At 46.2% G+C, this 6,000-nt stretch overlaps 1 protein-coding gene across 2 annotated transcripts in view; it reads right to left on the reverse strand.

The window, feature by feature from the left end:
* Positions 1-4,094, reverse strand: part of TEC (tec protein tyrosine kinase) — a 146,812-nt gene extending 142,718 nt beyond the window's left edge. The window contains exon 1 of one of the 2 annotated variants that reach the window (XM_047719237.1): positions 3,993-4,094. The gene's annotated coding sequence lies outside the window, so the exon portion shown is untranslated. Of the gene's footprint in view, positions 1-3,807; positions 3,892-3,992 lie in introns of those variants that run through there. The other variant, XM_047719236.1, reaches the window with a different exon arrangement.
* Between the last annotated feature and the right edge of the window lie 1,906 nt (positions 4,095-6,000).

Genomic DNA, 6,000 nt, shown 5'->3' on the forward strand with positions numbered 1-6,000 from the left:
GAGATAGATATTAGAAGAGAAAATATAAGAAAATTAGAGGCCTATTCCAAAATATCTAATATATGAACAATATGAGTTTCTGAAAAAAAAAAACATCACAGGGTACTTGGGTGACTCAGTCAGTTAAGCAGCTGCCTTCAGCTCAGGTCATGACCCAGGGTCCTGGGACTGAGTCCCACACCACATCCAGCTCCCCGCTCAGCAGGGAGTCTGCTGTTCCCTGTGCCTCTGCCCCTCTACTCTATCCCGTCCCCCTGTGCGTGCTCTTTCTCTCTCCCTCTCTCTCAATCTCTCTCTCTCAAATAAATAAATAAGATCTTCAAAAAAAAAAAAAAGAAAGAAAGATCACAGAAAATGGAGGGGAAAAAATTATTATTAATGAGTCAATTGAATAAAATTTCCCAAACTGAAAGATATGTTTCAGGATTCAAAGAGCCCAGCACACTGGATGAAAGCAGATCCATACCAAGGTACAGCATCATGAAATTTCAGGATTATGGAGATGAAGAGAAAATTCTATAATTTCCATAAAAGACTCAGCAAGCTTGTAAACAGTACACAAATTACAGGTAAAATCTGAGGAATCAGAACAGTTCTGAATTTCTCAACAGCAACACCATAGCTTAGAAAGCAATGAAACAATGCCTTCAAAATTTCCAACCTAAAATTCTAAACAGTCAATTGTCAGTGGAAAAGAACTATTTCCAGGCATTCACCATCTCAAAAAAAATAAATAAATTAAATAAAAATGCATATCCCATGCAAGTTTTTCCAAAAAGCTCCATGAAGATGTGCTCTACCAAAACAAGGGAGTTGACCAAGATAGAGCAAGACATGTGCTTAACAAGAGATCCAACAGGAGAGAAATGATGGGGATCCCCAGGGTGATGACAAAGGTCTTCAGGGTGACAACTGGTCCCCATGTGTAGAAGGCAACTGGTCCAGATGAGGGCAAGGAGGAGACTCAGGAACAACTTCTTCAGGAAAATGAAATTGACAACACGTGATGCATTTGAGGCAAGTTTTGGAAATCTGGCCAAGAGTTTTGGGTCAAATTAATGATGCAGACATATAAAACTAAATAAACAAACAACGATTAACTCCAAAGAAAACAAGAACTTGTGCTTAGCTTAGCTATGAATATTGATCTAACCAAAATTACTGTTTAACTACTACTGCAAGGATGGGAAAATAAGGAAGCTGTGGTCGAGATGGGGGTGAGAAAAATAAAGGGAGCCATGTCATCGTCTTCCACAGTAAGAAGTCAATAGATAATGCTTCAAACTGCAGAACTCGAATAGTAGCAAGCAGCAAATACCAAAATAACCAGCTCAAAGAATTACAAGGGATTGTTTCTGGAGAGTGGAAAAATGTAATTTAGATTAAAAGTTGAAAATTTAAAAACAAACAAACAAAAAACCACATGTTGATTTCTATGTCCAGGCATTTTTACATTTATTTGCTTTTGCTTTGTCTCCCTAATAACAACTCAGCAAAATTCCATCCTTGCTTTTCCCAAACAAAAGAAAATGCAATTTTCTACATCTAGCCCTCAGTCGCTATGGCCCTCTGAGTTCTGAGCTGCCAAACGTGGTGGGGAAGGTCATAGTTATAATTCAACCCAAGCAAGGACTGGTTGAGCTAGGGCAGAAACAAAAAGGCAAGTCCGGGTTGAGACAACTACTAAGCCCCTCTCTTATAGGCTTCTTTTCAACGAAGTTATTCTCATGCCATAATCACATGGTATAGGACAATTTTACAGTTGCCAACAACCATGAGCCAATTTCACTCCTTTCTAAAAGACTCAAATGTCCCCCTTTATAACACTAATCCATCCAAGGCAGCTGGCCCCTAAAACGACTGATCTAAGTACAACTTCCTTCTCTTTACCTCTCTAGACTGAATAACACGAGAGAATAAGGGCTTTGAAGCAAGTGGCACTGTCCCCAACAGATATTTACTAAGCATTCAAGGGGGACCCAGCACTAGGCGGATGTGGACCTATCCTCTCTGTCCTGAACAGTAAGTTGATTCTCCCTAAGGGTGGGAATCCGGGCAGGGGTGGAGTCAGGGTAGAAGCCACAAAACTGGAAGAGCTGGGGCGGGGAGAAGAAGGACCAACTGGACCAACCTGGAGGAACCAGTAAGCAGAGGTGTAATTGGAGGCCCAAGGCTCAGGCTCCTACCACTCTAGATATGCAGAGGAAGGCAGGGAGACCGACAATTCCTCCCCAGCATAAAAGTAGCCAGACACTGCCCATGACCCTTCCAACCACCTGTCAAGGCTGAACTTTACAGAGCAAAGGTTACCATTCTCAGAGCTTTATCACGGTTCGATAAAATATTGCCCCTGCCCTTAAGTAGTAGCTGCTGAGAAAACATGATGACTCTCTTAGTACAGAATAAGTAAAATAGGTTGAAAGTACATTAGCATTCTATGTTCTTTTCTGTTTGGGAAGATGTGAAAATTTTAGTTCAAGGACCTATGTGGAGCAAAGGTTTTGCCAACTAGAGCACAGCACTGATTTGCAAGTGTCTACAACACTTACCCTATACAGTTCCAGAAATCAAAACATATACACCCTTGTGGGAAGAATCAAACTCGTTAACATAAATAAACACATTGCAGTAAGCATCATGAATTGGCAAGAGTAGTAATAATTGATCAGATTAATTACAGTACAGGGAAAGTATATAGGTCCTTCCTAAACACTGAAAAATGTAACTGAACTAAAAAGTATGTCCAATACAAAATAAGAAAAGGACAACACGCTCTCTTTTCTCCGTATAAATCATGATATTCCATATTACATGTGATTCTTGCTCACTGAGCTACCAGTGTCAAACCGACCTGTTAAATACTAAACTTAATTGGGAAAACCACTGGTGTGTTGAGGTTGTCTCTTCCTCCTCAGCTCTTTAGGCGAGAATCATCTCAAAGAGAGCAAATTCTCAGAGTTTCCTAAAAGGAAAATGGGCACTCACTGGAAAAACAGAGGGCATATGCTCAAAACACTTAACTATTTTGGATAACCTTCAAACCCACTTAGCCACCGGCCCATCCTGTTGTTCCCAAACCTTCTAATCAAATATTCCAGTTTCCAAAGAATGGCAATAGATGAGACTGTTTCCGAACCTGGTACACAGAAACGTACTATTCTTCTTCTGTCGGGGGAGGGGTGGGAGATCAGATTAAGAGCAGATTTAGGATCCAAGGAGTAGTGCACACTCCAGATCAAGGTCCTAGTTTTTCCAATACATGTTTTCACCGAACAGCTGTTTTCAAGACTCAAACAATTTCCCAGATTTTAAAAAAATGTGAAGTTGGTGGGGTGAGGCACTCGGACACGTACAACCGTGGAATGTCGCTGCGGACTGTGCCAACTTTCAAGCGAGACTGCGCTTCCACCCAATCAGAGAGGAGGAACCAACCTGGCCGCCCCGCTGGGAAGTGAACCCAACGCTGAACCTGGCGCGGGGCGGCCTCAGCCCTGGGACCCAAAGGGAAAGGAGGCGGGTGCTCCTCGGGAGAGGCCAGCGCCTGAACTCGAGGGGCGGAGAGGCGGCGACCCAGGAAGCCGCGGCTACGCGGGAGCGCGCACCTGTCCCTTCTTCCTGGACCGGAGTGGACCGGGTCCCTCACCTGCCGTGGCAGGAAGAATAGAAAATCTTCCTCATCCCGGGAGGGTCGGTCTCTGGGCTTGGGAGAGCCGCCTCGCGCCTAGCGCCTCGCGCCGGTTCCTGACCCTCTCCTGCCCTGAATCCCGCAGTCCCGGGGCCGCCCCGGCCGACGCGCCGCATCCTTACCTGGCTGGAGCGCGCGGGTTGCGCAGAGCCGCGGACGGTGTGAAGTCCCGCGGGCACCGCGGGGTTGGGAGCCCGGAGCCCGCAGGCCCCGCCCCCGACCGCCCCGGCCTGCCCCGCCCCGCTCGCCCCGCCCCGCTCGCCCCGCCCCCGCTCGCTTCAGCCCGCAGCCCCCGGTTCCCACTAACCCTGCGGAGGTTTTGAGACTGGAGGCGGGAGAGGGTTGCCGGCGCGTCCCGGCTGCCGCGACCCCGCTGGGGGCGCAGGTAAGTCGCAGGAGCGTCCCTCGGATTCCCGAACGCGGACCTGGGACTCCCTCGGCCCAGGCTTCCTACCCCCCGGACAACCGCCCCGCGAGGTCTGGGACGGCCCCGGCCCGGGAGAACCCCGAGCAGTGCCACCTGGGGGTGACTGGGGACTCTGTCGCAACTAGGGGCCGCACCTCCCCTTCCGCTAAGCGGTGGCGGGTCAGGCGGATGACACGGTGCAGTGGAGCGAAACGAGAGTTTTAGGACAAGAATAAGTCTTTTTCTGTCAAACCGGAGGCATCAGCGCGTGTCTGGTACACTTAAAGGGTCACGTGTCCTCACTATTAATGTATTAACACTTGATTCACTCATCGTAGGAGACTCATTGCGTGCCAGGCACTGTTTTAGTATTTAACAGATATTAACATTTCCCTAAAGTGTACGTTATTTCAGAATCGCCCATTTTACATGCGGTGAGAGGGAAGCACGGAGAAGTTAAATAACCAACCTGATGTCACCCGCCGTAGTCAGCTGAAAAGCTGGGATTTAAATCCAGGAACTCCTCCCCTGGAGTGTCTAAACCACTGCCATCCTGACTCACCAAAATCTGAGCGTCCACCGTGTGCGGTGAACTATTACAGTTCTGGGGAAAATAAGACAAGGGCTCTGGCTTCAAAGAGCTTTCATTCTAGTCTGGGGAGAAAGGCGGTAAGCAAGTACAAAATGAAACTGCTGCACATGTGACAAGTGTCTTGACTATAATAAAGCAGCGTGGTGACATTGAGTGTGGTGGGGAGAGTGAGGCTGCTATGCAACTAGTGGTCTTGGAGACTTCTCTGAGAAAGGGACAGTGAAGCTTGATCACTAAATGAGGGGACAACCTGGAGATGAAGCTAAGGGAATGACAAGTGCATTAATAGTTATTATGGCTCATGCTTGTTTGGGACCTTAAAACATGCGTTATCTCTCCTTTGACCATGCGATAACCCTGAGAAGTCCGACAACATTCCATTTTATGGAGGTGGGCAGGGATCCTAAGGGTTGGGAAGTTTAATGAGTCACCTAAGTCATTGGGTAGGGAAAGGGAGGGATGGGAAGATGCCATAGATTTGAACCAAGGCCTTCTGATGCCAAATCTTCTCTCACTCTGGTGGGAGCCTTGAGGATAATGACCTGTACTCAGAATGGATCTAGTGAAGTTCTGTTTTGTGATCTACTATCGCTTCCCAGCCCCCATCTCTCCTTCCCCTCATCCCATTCAGAAACTACTGTTGACTGATTGACATAATTTCTCCCAGGGCAGTGTTTTTAGAGCGAGCAGAGGTGAAATTATATGGGGGGAAAATGTGCATGTGTAGAGAGTTACAATGGTAATAAAGTTGGTTTTCTCCCAAGAAAAATGCTCATATACATATATGTATAAGTGAGAGGACTTAACACTTCCATCAAATCAACTGATCCCAACAAGGTAGGAGAGCCACTGTCTTAAAGGGTTAACTGATATTGTGGTGATTAAAAGAACTGATTTCCAAATCACTTTGCCTGTGCTCCCTGGGTACTGTGGTGGCTCCTATTTCTGGCTTAATGGAAATGAAACGAGGTTCTCAAAGTTGACAAAATCTGACTGAAAGGGCAGCAGACCCAGACCCTCGTATTACCCATTCATAAAGTTTAAAAGAGAGGAAAATGTCTATATTATCCCTCTTAGTTCTCAAGAAAACCAGAGAGAACGGATCTGTAAACAAAAATACCTAGATAACAGAATTCCTTATCAGTGATAGTTAAGGTAGTTTCCGTAATGTTAAACTGTTTCCTAAAGAATACATTCATTACGTTATCAATGTAGGTAGGTGGTTGCTGTGGGTATATTATCCCCCAAGCAAGTAGTACAGAGTGCTGGCAATTGTTTTTAGCAGTGTTGATAAGAAGAGAGACAGAGATAAAGACA

Source organism: Lutra lutra, chromosome 2 (assembly GCF_902655055.1).
Source record: "Lutra lutra chromosome 2, mLutLut1.2, whole genome shotgun sequence".
Classification (NCBI taxonomy): domain Eukaryota; kingdom Metazoa; phylum Chordata; class Mammalia; order Carnivora; family Mustelidae; genus Lutra; species Lutra lutra.